The 10,513-nt window shown below is 52.2% G+C and overlaps 1 protein-coding gene and 1 long non-coding RNA gene across 6 annotated transcripts in view; one reads left to right on the top strand and one right to left on the bottom strand.

Moving 5' to 3' along the window:
* Positions 1–4,767: 4,767 nt before the first annotated feature.
* On the bottom strand, positions 4,768–7,454 carry LOC123818452. Its single transcript, XR_006785623.1, has 3 exons — positions 7,343–7,454; positions 5,793–6,137; positions 4,768–5,275 (listed from the first exon to the last, which is right to left on the bottom strand). It is a non-coding gene; the product is annotated as an uncharacterized LOC123818452 (long non-coding RNA).
* Positions 7,455–7,650: 196 nt separating this feature from the next.
* GPR161 (G protein-coupled receptor 161) overlaps positions 7,651–10,513 on the top strand; it is a 33,548-nt gene continuing 30,685 nt past the window's right edge. For 2 of the 5 annotated variants that reach the window (XM_045838653.1, XM_045838647.1), the window contains exon 1: positions 7,651–7,753. The gene's annotated coding sequence lies outside the window, so the exon portion shown is untranslated. Of the gene's footprint in view, positions 7,754–7,782; positions 7,885–8,097; positions 8,230–8,534; positions 8,650–10,513 lie in introns of those variants that run through there. The other 3 variants (XM_045838649.1, XM_045838648.1, XM_045838651.1) reach the window with 3 other exon arrangements.

Genomic DNA, 10,513 nt, shown 5'->3' with positions numbered 1-10,513 from the left:
TCATGCGTGAGATAAAGGAAAGCATGCCCCCCTGCCCACCGCGCCCCCACCACCACCAGTTTGAAAAACCTGGGGTGGGGGGCAGGCACCAGGCCTGACCAGGTAGTTCAGTTGGTTAGAGCATCACCCCCATATGCTAAGGTTGTGGATTCTATCCCCAGTCAGAGCACATACAAGAATTAACCAATGAATGCATCAATCAGTGGAACAACAAATCTACATTTCTCTCTCTCTCCCCCCCTTCCTCTCTCCCTAAAATCAATAAATCAGTCACTAAATAAATAAAAACAAAAAACTTCGGAGAGTCTCTGTTCCATCTAACCAAAGAGCTCAGTGGCAACAAGGAGCTATTTGCAACGTCTCCTTGAGCTGCCCTATCCACAACCCTTGATGCCCCAAATGTGCACATTAAATATAGAAGGGAGGCCAGGTGCTGTGAAAGGGAGGAAAGAGAGAGGACAAGAGAATTCAGACTGCGGAGAATTTCATAGGCGGGGAGGGGCATGCCAGAGATGAGAATCTAAATATTTCAGCAGCGTAATGCTGTAGGGAGAGAGGGTGTAGAAGACCCAGAGGATTTGAGGAGATGAGAGAGGAGCAGAGTTGATTGCCTTCAAGTTGTTTTTCCAAGTTTATTTTTAAAAAAGAAGCATTGCCTACTCTGAACTTGTGGCATAACTTGGAAATAAAAGCAATCCATTAGTAAAGGAGAAATAAAAGCCAGCCATTGTAAACTCTCAGAGACCTTCAGAGAAATATTGAGCTGACTGAAAGCTCCTGAACAAATATACTTTTTACAAGATACAGTTTCATATACTTCCAAAAAAATTTGTTCCCACTGGTATATTTTCTTAACAATATACATGGTGAAAAATACTTCCTGGTCAACTGATATCACTTTAACTCTTTTTTATTTAATAACATAATCCATAGTATGGCTATTCTAGTTTATTCTACCTTTCCCTTGTGGATGGGTGTTTACTTTATTTATACTTTTTGTCATAACAAATAATGATGTTGCAATAAACTTTCTTATATATGTGTATTTTATATTGGTGCTTTTATTTCCATGGGATGGATTCCCAGAAGTAAGATTCCTGGGGTCAAAGGGCACAGATTTATCTTAATAGATATTGTCAGATTGCTTTTTCAAGTGGCTATATAAGCATAAGGTGGGGCAAAATGAGGTTTCCAGTTGTTTGTATGGAAAATAATACAATAATGAATAAATAATAACAAGAACAAACCCTCTTCCTCATACTCGCAGCTATAAACTTACTTTGCCCCACCCTCTGTACACTTTTTACCAGCAGGGGGTGAGAGCTCAGGGCCCTGGTCCCAAAGGCCAGTGTGAGGACAACCCACCTCCAGGAACATCCGATAAGTAGGTGTTGGGAAGCACCCAGGAATCTGAATTTTTTCAAAGTTCTCTGTGTAATTTAATAGAAAGTAAGACTTGGGAGCCACAGGCCCACCTTCCTGCAGGACTTACCCCAAGGGCAGACTAAGGGGCAGAGATCAGGAAAGACATTTGACGGAACTCCCTTCTGCAAATGGCCTCAAATTTAAACTTTTCACGTTATCCCCAAATACCATTATGAGCAACAGAGACATCCTAACCAGACTGCAAAAAGAAAGTATTAATAATTCAACCTGAAGTTCGTGTCTCTTTACCTGTCCACCCCACTGGTAGTATTTATCATTCAACACATTTTTGTCGCTAGCACAGTTATGTGGTAGAACATTGCCATCTGTGGCGGAACAGTTTAAATTCGATTAAGCCTACAGCTTACGTATAACATATGGCCACATTCAAACAGTGATTGCGACAGTTCTTCCATCAATATTATTTTCCCGTAAAAGTCTACCCTTTATATACATCAAAATTACTTGAATGTTCTAATCTTTCTGGGTAGAGAAATTATTGCATTGCACTGGATAAAATTCTGAGGAGTATTTATTTGTGAAAAGTGACTATTGAAAACACTGTATGTTTTATAGCCCTATGTTGGCATTTCTGCATTCTTGTCTTTCCTATGCGTGCCACCCTCCCTCCCGATCTCCCCTTCTCTCTCTCTTTTAGTCTCCGCCCCCACCCCCACCCCCGTCCCCGTCTCCGCTCTCCCTCTCCCCCTCCATTCTTCCTCCTTCTCTCCCCTGCCCACCGCCCCTTCCTTCCCCGGCCTCAAGGGCACCAGGTCCGCCTCCCAAGCCCACCGGGTCGAGCGCAAGCACTGCTGCAGTTCCAACACTGGCCACTAGGGGCCCTCTGCTCTCCAGGCCTAAGAGGAGAGAACAAATCTTTTTCCCTTATCCAACGTTAACAGAAATACCGTTAATTCTCGTGGGTATTTTCAAAAGACGATCCCCAGGCAAACCGAGAGGAAATAATAAGAAATGAAGAAAAGATGCTCCCAACGGAAAACAGTGGTTCCCACATTTAAGAGGACTAAACCCTCCCAGCGTCTCCCTAATAAAACTCTCAGGGAGTTTGATTCCTGATCAAGGCCCAGCGCCCAGAGTGGTAACATTATGTCCTCCCGTCTCCTCCGCCCTCGGGGAGCTGCGGACATTCTAATGCCACTCGTCTCCGTGAGCCACAGCCCCGGTTGTTCCCTTACTCCTGCCCATAGCTGGGTTCGGCTATGTATGTCCTTTCCCGGACAATCTCTTTATGGGGACCCTTTGGGTGTGAACTGGGTTCCTGCCAGGATCCAAATTGTCACATATTTCTTTGTACCATGTTGCAAATATTTTCCCTCAGTCTATTAATTTGTTTTGGACTTTGCTTAGGGTGATTTTCATGAAATTATGTTTAGTTGTGTAATCACATTTATCTTTTCTATCGTCATTACTTCTATGGTGTCTAGTTAGGGAAGTTTTCCCCGCTTCCAGATTATAAAGGAATTAATCTTCATTTAGATCTCTGACATATTGGGGATTTGCCTTTTACACAAACTCTTAAATCACCACCTGGGCACAAATTCTGTTGCTGTGGGATATGCTATTTTCTCAGAAGAGCGGTAATAATGGTGAAATGACCATAATTGCTTATATGTCTATTCAGTGCATTACAGTTTAAGGCAGATCCTAATAATAGTAATAATAATAAAAAATGATGATAATAACTAACGTTAACTACAGCTGGCTAAGTTCTAGGCATTTGAAAAGTATTATGTCATCTAATCCTGATAATTACGGTTAAAAAACAAAATTCAACTAAGTAACTATGAAGATCTAAGTAACTGGCTTTATTAAGTGACTCGTGATCCAGGGAGCTCCCAGAAGGTGCTCCAAGGGGGTGTCCACAACAGAAGTTGTCATAGCAAGAGGCGTGGTCTAGAGAGCTACTGACAAAGAAAAGAAAGGATTGTTTGGGGGCCAGGACATCTCTGGGGGAGGAGGACAGGGAGAGACTGTATTGGTCAGGTCCCTTCTTCTTTCCGTGGTGGATGGAGGGGGCCCATGTGACAGGTCGCTTTCCTGGGGGTGGACCAGGAATTCCAGACTGGTTGATTACGTTTCCCGGAGAATGTGACGGAGTCCCCTCACTTGGTAAATCTGACACCATGAGTGGCACTGGTCACAGTGATGAGGTTTTTTTTCCCAAAATGATGAACAATGCTTGGTGAGGTTCGGACAAATCCGAGTACACTTTTCCCTCAGCTTACATGGTAACACCGTTCCTGGACAAACTGGTGCACGACAGAACCACGCAAAAGAATTTCTGCTGTTTGGGGTCTTTCAAAAGTCACGTGTGAGCGGAATTGTGTTTTGTCTCGGACTGTCCCATGCACTGTGCATTGTTTGGTACCTGGGGTCCCCACCCACAAAGTGTCAGAAGTGTCCTCTAATCATTATGACAACCCCAAAGCACCCTCAGATTTCCGAAAAGTCATGCTGAGAAACAGATAGAGCCTTTCTGTCCCAAATAACAGACATAAACCCACCTACACTTAACAGACAAATATGTATTAGCTCTTGTAACGTACCTGGCCCGGGGTACAACTTCCGGGAAGGCATCATCCAGGATCACACAGGTTAGCCAGCATCTAATTTCTCTATTTCCAAACCTAAATTTTGGTTTCCCCCAGTATTCTCAGCACAATGTCCCTGAGCCTCCACTCTGAGCCGTCTCCGTCCCGGAGCCAACCACGTGGCTGCCGAGGATGGGCAACGCCGACCAGCAGAGCCCACGCCTGGAGCTGGGGAGACTCGGCGCTGGGTCAGCCCCAGGGCTGACCCTCAGAGGGAAGCAAGGTTCTTCCCAAAGGGAATGTGAAGGCACGCTCCTCCCAGGAGAGGGAATGGAGCCTGAACAGCCAGCAGTGGCCGAACACAATTTCTGCCCTCGGGACCTCTGGGAATGGGCCCCGAACCTCAGCATTCTAGCAAACTTCCTAAGAGATTCTCTGAATTGTGAAACAGCTTTTATGGAGACGTAATTGAAAGCCCAACGAGGGTTCTAAATTCTCCACACCTTCCACCATACTCATTGTGACGCTCTTATCGTGGTGTCCTACGGCTTGTCCTGTGCTCATGTTACAGAACATAGAGGTGTGGGGGGTGCTGAATGATAAAAAAGACCCCCCTTTTTCTCCAGGGGTTCCTTCCCACCGACTAGGTTCATTTTGCCCGCCGCCTGAGGAAAGATGTCTTTTAATACCAGAGATCAGTGAAAAGGAAAGGAATTTATTATTTATTTGAAACAGTACAAACTAAAGTTCCCCACAAATGCACAGTCCTCCCAGCACCCTCTACGTGGTAAGAGACAGCACTTCCAAAGCCTCATGGTCCTGACTCTCACCCAAGCCTCACGGTCCCAACCAAGACACCAAAGTCGCGTGGTTCTAAACAGACGCGTGGTCCCTCAAAAAGAGAGACGCCCAATGGCTGCCGTGCCTCTGTTTAAATCCCAGAGCTGATCTTCCTCTGCAGCCCCATTTCCGGCTCCTCCCACAATTGGCCACAGCTGCCCGCATTCTGGGCAGGTGTGCCCTGTGGTGTGGGGCCAATTATCTCCAAGCCCTTCTGGACCTTATTACAGATCCCCATTTGGGGCTCCCCTCTTGGCTGCACCCTGTTACACTCACTCATGTGTCTTCTTTGGAGAAATGTGTGTTGAGATCCTTTGCCCATTTTTAAAGTGGGTTGTTCATCTTTTCATTGTAGGTGTTCTTTGTAATATCCTGGATGCTGGTCCTTCATCAGATACGTGATTCACAAACATTTTATCCCATTTTGTGAGTTGTCTTTTCATTATCCTCATGGTGTCCTGGGAGACAGGAAAGCGTTTAATTTTAATAAAAACCTACACATCAAACTTCTCTTTAATCAATTGTGCTTTTATTGTTGTGTCTAAGAAATTCCAAGAGATCCTTATATATCCCAAAGTTTGAGGCCTTTAAAGATATACTTTCACCTATTATTATTTGTTGTTTAATTTATTTAAAAAGTTGCCCTGGCTGGTGTGGCTCAGTGGGTTGAGCACAGGCCTGTGAACCAAAGGGTTGATGGTTCGATTCCCAGTCAAGGATCATGCCTGGGTTGCAGGCCAGGTCTCCAGTAGGGGGCGTGTGAGAGGCAACCACACATTGATGTTTCTCCCTCTCTTTCTCCCTCCCTTCCCCTCTGTCTTACAATAAATAAAATCTTTTAAAAAAAGTTTTATTGGGTCAGGCCTTCAACCTATAGTGGTGAATAAAACAGTCAGGGGTTCTGTCCTTGGGGAGCTGATGGGTATTGTTGGAGGAGGCATAGTAAACACACATGAATGGGAGAAACAGACATACATCATCACTTGGGTAGCAGAGCTTAGAGAATCTCTTTTGGACTGGTCAGGCAAGACTTCTGTCCAAGGTGACATTTAAACTCAGAGGTGAAAGGCAGGAAGGATGCAGCCTGTGAGTAGTAAGGGACAATATTCCGTCCGGAACAGACAGGCAAACTTCACCATTTGGCTTCGACTGGTTTTACGTGGACTGCTGGACTAAAAAGATATTTTACACCAAAGATGTCTCGTCATCTGTCGATTCCTCAATCAGCATTTAGGGTCCACATGGACAAGGCCTCTCATTATTTTAGTTCGGAAGTCTTTGCAGGGAGGAACCCCGAGGAGAATGGCCTATGAAATTGACCTGGGAAAGGAGAATTATTATACATCTTTCTCCTAGTTTTCTGACCCAGAAATAATTCTTGCTCAAATCATTCTCGTTGTCCACACAATGGTACAGCAATGTACAGTGAAATCATTACTTTAACAGTTTTCCTGTTTTCTCTCCATTTGACTGAACACTGTTCGCAGGTCAGTATTAGCTCTGGGGGGAAGAAAACCCAGCCTTCAGGGCAGTGGAAAGGGTGCATCTGCTGGCAGCAGCTCCTGTCCTGAATGCACAGGCAGTGCCGAACTCAGGAGCGGCGGGAAGAAAAATCTTTGTGATAAATAATGTATGTGATAATGAGCGGCAGGAGAAACCAATGTGTTCGGAAGAAGGGCTCACTGCGGACTAGAGTGAAACATGGGATGGGCTGTTTCCGAGTTGGGGGCGTTGTGGGGCCCAGAGAGCCACATTGTGGGTTCTCATTCTTGCCAGGCCAGTCTGCCACTTGGGGGCGTATACTTTCAGAACTTTCTGGAATACCGGCTTTCAAAGGGCCTCAGTGCTCAGGGTCTGCAGCACTAGGTGATGTACTCGCCTTACCTCACTGCCTCTCTTTAACTCTGCACAGAGGCAGCTACGAGTCTGCCTACCTTACACATGACGAAGCCGGGGTTCAGAAAGGCGAAATAACTCCCCCAGGGTCACAATGCTTAGCCGGTGTCGGAGCCAATTCAAATTGTAAAAATTACATAAATAACTAGGGATTTCGGAGTAAAAGCATAAACTACTCTGGAGAACAGACGGCTGGCTCTAGGCCCCCTCAGCGCCCCCCGCCCCCCGCGGGGGACCCAGACTGGGAGGAGCTTCAGCCGCCAGGTTTCGGCCGTGCTGAACACCTGTCCCACGGAGTATGAAGCCATCCTTTTACTCTTTTTCTCCCCGTTACCCCGTGTCCCTGAGGACAAGCTGGGTGTTTGGCAGGTGCTAGACAGTCAATTATGGTTCTAAATGCTGCCTCCGCGGCCTAATAATAATATGAAAGCCGTTCCCGCAGTGCCAGCCTGTAGACAAGGGAATAATCGGTGCATGTACCAAAGCAGATGGGTTCCTGGGGGATTTGAACCACGCTCCGGGGACAGGATCCAGGTTTTCGCTGGAGTTGGGTGAACTTAACTTCTCCCCGATTCTTCCCTGCTCTGTTTCTCTCTCCCTCCCTCCCTGCCTTTTTAAATTAGTTTTACCGTTTGCTGCAACTTTTCGTCCCCTGGGTAGCCTGGCTGCCCAGAAAACGCAGGAGACGGGAAGGAAACCTCACGAGCAGGCTCCGTCCTGCCCTGCGGACTCGCAGCGCGGGTCTGAGTGTGGCCGGCGCTGACCGCTCCCGGCCTTTCGGTTGAGAGGGAGGGACGGCAGCCTGGGGAAAGTCTGTTTAGATCCACCCCGCCACCCCCACGGGCCCCGGGGTCCTCCCGGGCCGCCTTCGCGGGGGCTGCCCCGTGACCCCGGGGCCCGGGACAGCGCCTGGCAGCCCGCGGAAGCTCACGCGTGGGCCGGATGAATGGAAGGTGAGCGGAGAAGACGACGCCCGGAGTCCAGGCGAGCCCCGAGGAGGAGATGCTTCTGGGCGCGGCCTCCGGCAGGAATTCGGAAGTGTGAGTGCGATGCCGAGAGACACGGAGAGGGGACGTCCCAGCGGCTGGAAGTGGGGTGGAGGGACGGGACCTGGAAGGCCCGGGCCGGGGCCGCAGGGGTTTGCGGGGGCCGAGTGGGGCGAGCCGAGAGGGTAAGGGCGAGACAAAGAGGCAGCCGCCGCGGAGGCCGATCGTGGGAAGAAATGGAACAGGGGCGGCGGGGCTGGGGGCGGGGGGGGGGGGGACGCCGCGCAGGAAGGGGCGTGAGGACCGAGGGGGGCAGCGCCGGGCGGGGCGCGGGGGGCGGAGGCGCGGGCGGCGCGAAGTTCCCGGCCTGCGCCCGGCGGTCCGCGTGCTGGCGGCCGGGCGGGAGGAGCGAGCGGGCTCGGGGCTGAAACCCGAAACCTCCGGTCCCCGCGCGGCCCGAGGAAGGAAGCGGCGGCGGCCAGGCGGGCGGTGGCCGGTCGGGCCCTGCGCTGCCGCGCGGCGGCCCCTGGGTGAGCAGAAGGGGCGCGGGGTGGGGGACGCGGACGCGGATGGAGCGCGGCCAAGCTGGGGGTGCAGGGCGGGGGCGGGGCCTGCGCCGGGGGGGTCTCCGCGCCTCGCCGCCCCCTCGGAAGTACCCTCAGCCGCACCCAGCCTGGCTTTTGGAGCTGGAGCTCTTTGTGGTGTATCCTGGGGGCGCGCCCCTCCCCGGCGGCCAGGGGTTTCCGAGCGGCCCTGCCCGCAGCCTCGCCCAGTTTCTCGGGCGCCGTTGAAGCCCCTGCCAAGACCCCCGGGGAAGGAGGACGCGGTGCGTGCTGGGGACTGGCTGATGGGGGTCGCGGGCCCGCAGACTGAGGGGCTTCAGGTGGGGTCGGGGACAGTTGTGTGGGGCGGAGCGACCTCGCCTCTGGGCTGGAACCCGTGAGCACCAGGTGAGCAGCATCCTTCCTCTGGTGGGGTTCAGGGCGCCGTCTCGCCACACCGGGAGGAGGGGCGCGCCTAGAAGTCGCTGGCCAGCCGTGGCGCCTCTGCCGCTCGATCTGCGAGAGGGAGGTCTGGTTAGCTTTGGGTGGGGGCAGCGGCCAGCCTTCGGCGCCTCCTGGGTCAGACCATAACCCCGCGGAACCTTTGATAAAGGCCTGCGGGATGACCGTGGCGTCTGGGCGCGCTTCCGAGAGGTCTGCGCTCCAGCACCCGCGGGGCCAGGCACTGGCCTCGCTGTAGGTCACACCTTTGAGGGTATTTTGGTGCCGTGTTGTATCTTTGATCGGTTTCTGCGAAGTGCTTTGGAGAGCAGGTCGTTTGGAGTCGGGAGGTGGTGAGGTTTTGGAGGGAAAGGCCTTGGCTGCTGGATGTGTCCAGTGGGGACGACGGAAGAAACCCGGAGCCAGCCTGTGTCGGCCCGCCGGCCTCTTCCCTGCCGACCTGCACCCGGACCGTCCTCGGAAGAGCCACCGTGTCCAAAATAGGTGGCGTTCCCTTAGAATCATCGCACTGCGGCCACTTGGTGAGACAGGTGGGGAGAGGCGTTTGGGAGGCCCCAAGAGCGGAGAGAGAGGGTGGGAGGACCTTACACCGCACAATCCAGGCGCTTATTTCAACTCGGTTTGACCGGGATTCAGATTCCGGCCACCCCATTGGGGTCGCTTCCTCCAGAGCACCCCTCTCCTCCTGTCCTAGGCCACACCCCCCTTATTTTATACTTGTGAGATGCTTGATGCACTTTCACCTACTTTTTTGTTTTATTCAGTAACGGCCCTCTGTACAGGGCTGTAGACTCAAGACGTGGGGAGGGGCTCTGCCCCGGCCGGGTGGCTCAGTAGTGGCAGCGTCGTCCTGTAACCAAAGGGTTATTGCAGGTTCAATTCCAGGTCAGGGCACATGCCTAGGTGGCGGGTTCGATCCCCGGGCTGGGCACCTGAGGTTCCCAGTCCCGGTGCTTATGGAGGCAACCGATGGATGATGCCTCTCTCCCGCATCTGGTGACGTGGCTCCATCACTCGTGGAGCCCTGAACTCCGAGGACTTGTCCACACCTCGCTGCTTCAACGCCCCGCAGGGAGATCAGGGGCCTGTCAGCCAGGGGCCTGCTCGGCGTTTTAGAGCTAAATCCAAGGTCTCCGGCACTCAAACCCTCAAACCGTCCCCTTTGTTGTAGCCCCATGCGCGGTGGGAGTCGGTGAGACCAAGGAGCAGGGGGCCCGGTGGTCTGAGGCTGAGGTCTTTGGGTCGGTGGAAGGCAGAACGGGCTGAACCAAAGCTGACCTAAATGTCAGCCACGGGAGGTTCCCTTGTGTGGTGTAAACTCTGTCTGTGCCGGCTGGGGCCGTCAGGAGGCCTGCCTGCAGGGGGGAGGCCAGCGGCAGGAGGGCCGGGTGGGGTCCGCCCCGAGGGCAGGCCTCCCTCCTGCAAAGAGGCAGGAGCAGGTGCAACCCTGCCCCAGCACCCAGCCCGGTGCCGCCTGACCTGCATCTGAAGGAGGAGGGGTCCGGGGGGGAGACCTGTCCATTTCTATGGGGAGAGAAGCTCTGTATTTTGAAAGTTGGCAACTCACGGAGAACATTGTTCAGAATGTGCAGGCGGGTGTGGCCTGTGGACTGCCCTTGGCGTGAGCAGCCCTCAGGACGCGCCCGCTGTCCTCGTGAGAGGCAGTCAGCCGTGCCCGGAGGGGAGAAGCCGAGTCTCCTCGAGGTTTTTCTTTGACAACAGCAACCAGAAAAAAAGAGAAAGAAATGGACAGAACTGGAGATGGCTGTTCACGGGACCCGGAGTTTAGAGGAACGACTGACTGTCTCTG

The sequence above is a fragment of the Phyllostomus hastatus genome, unplaced genomic scaffold (assembly GCF_019186645.2).
Source record: "Phyllostomus hastatus isolate PE091 unplaced genomic scaffold, TTU_PhHast_1.1 phas_contig_283, whole genome shotgun sequence".
Taxonomy (NCBI): domain Eukaryota; kingdom Metazoa; phylum Chordata; class Mammalia; order Chiroptera; family Phyllostomidae; genus Phyllostomus; species Phyllostomus hastatus.
Note: the sequence above shows the minus strand (reverse complement) of the source record. Positions and strands in the feature narration are given on the sequence as shown.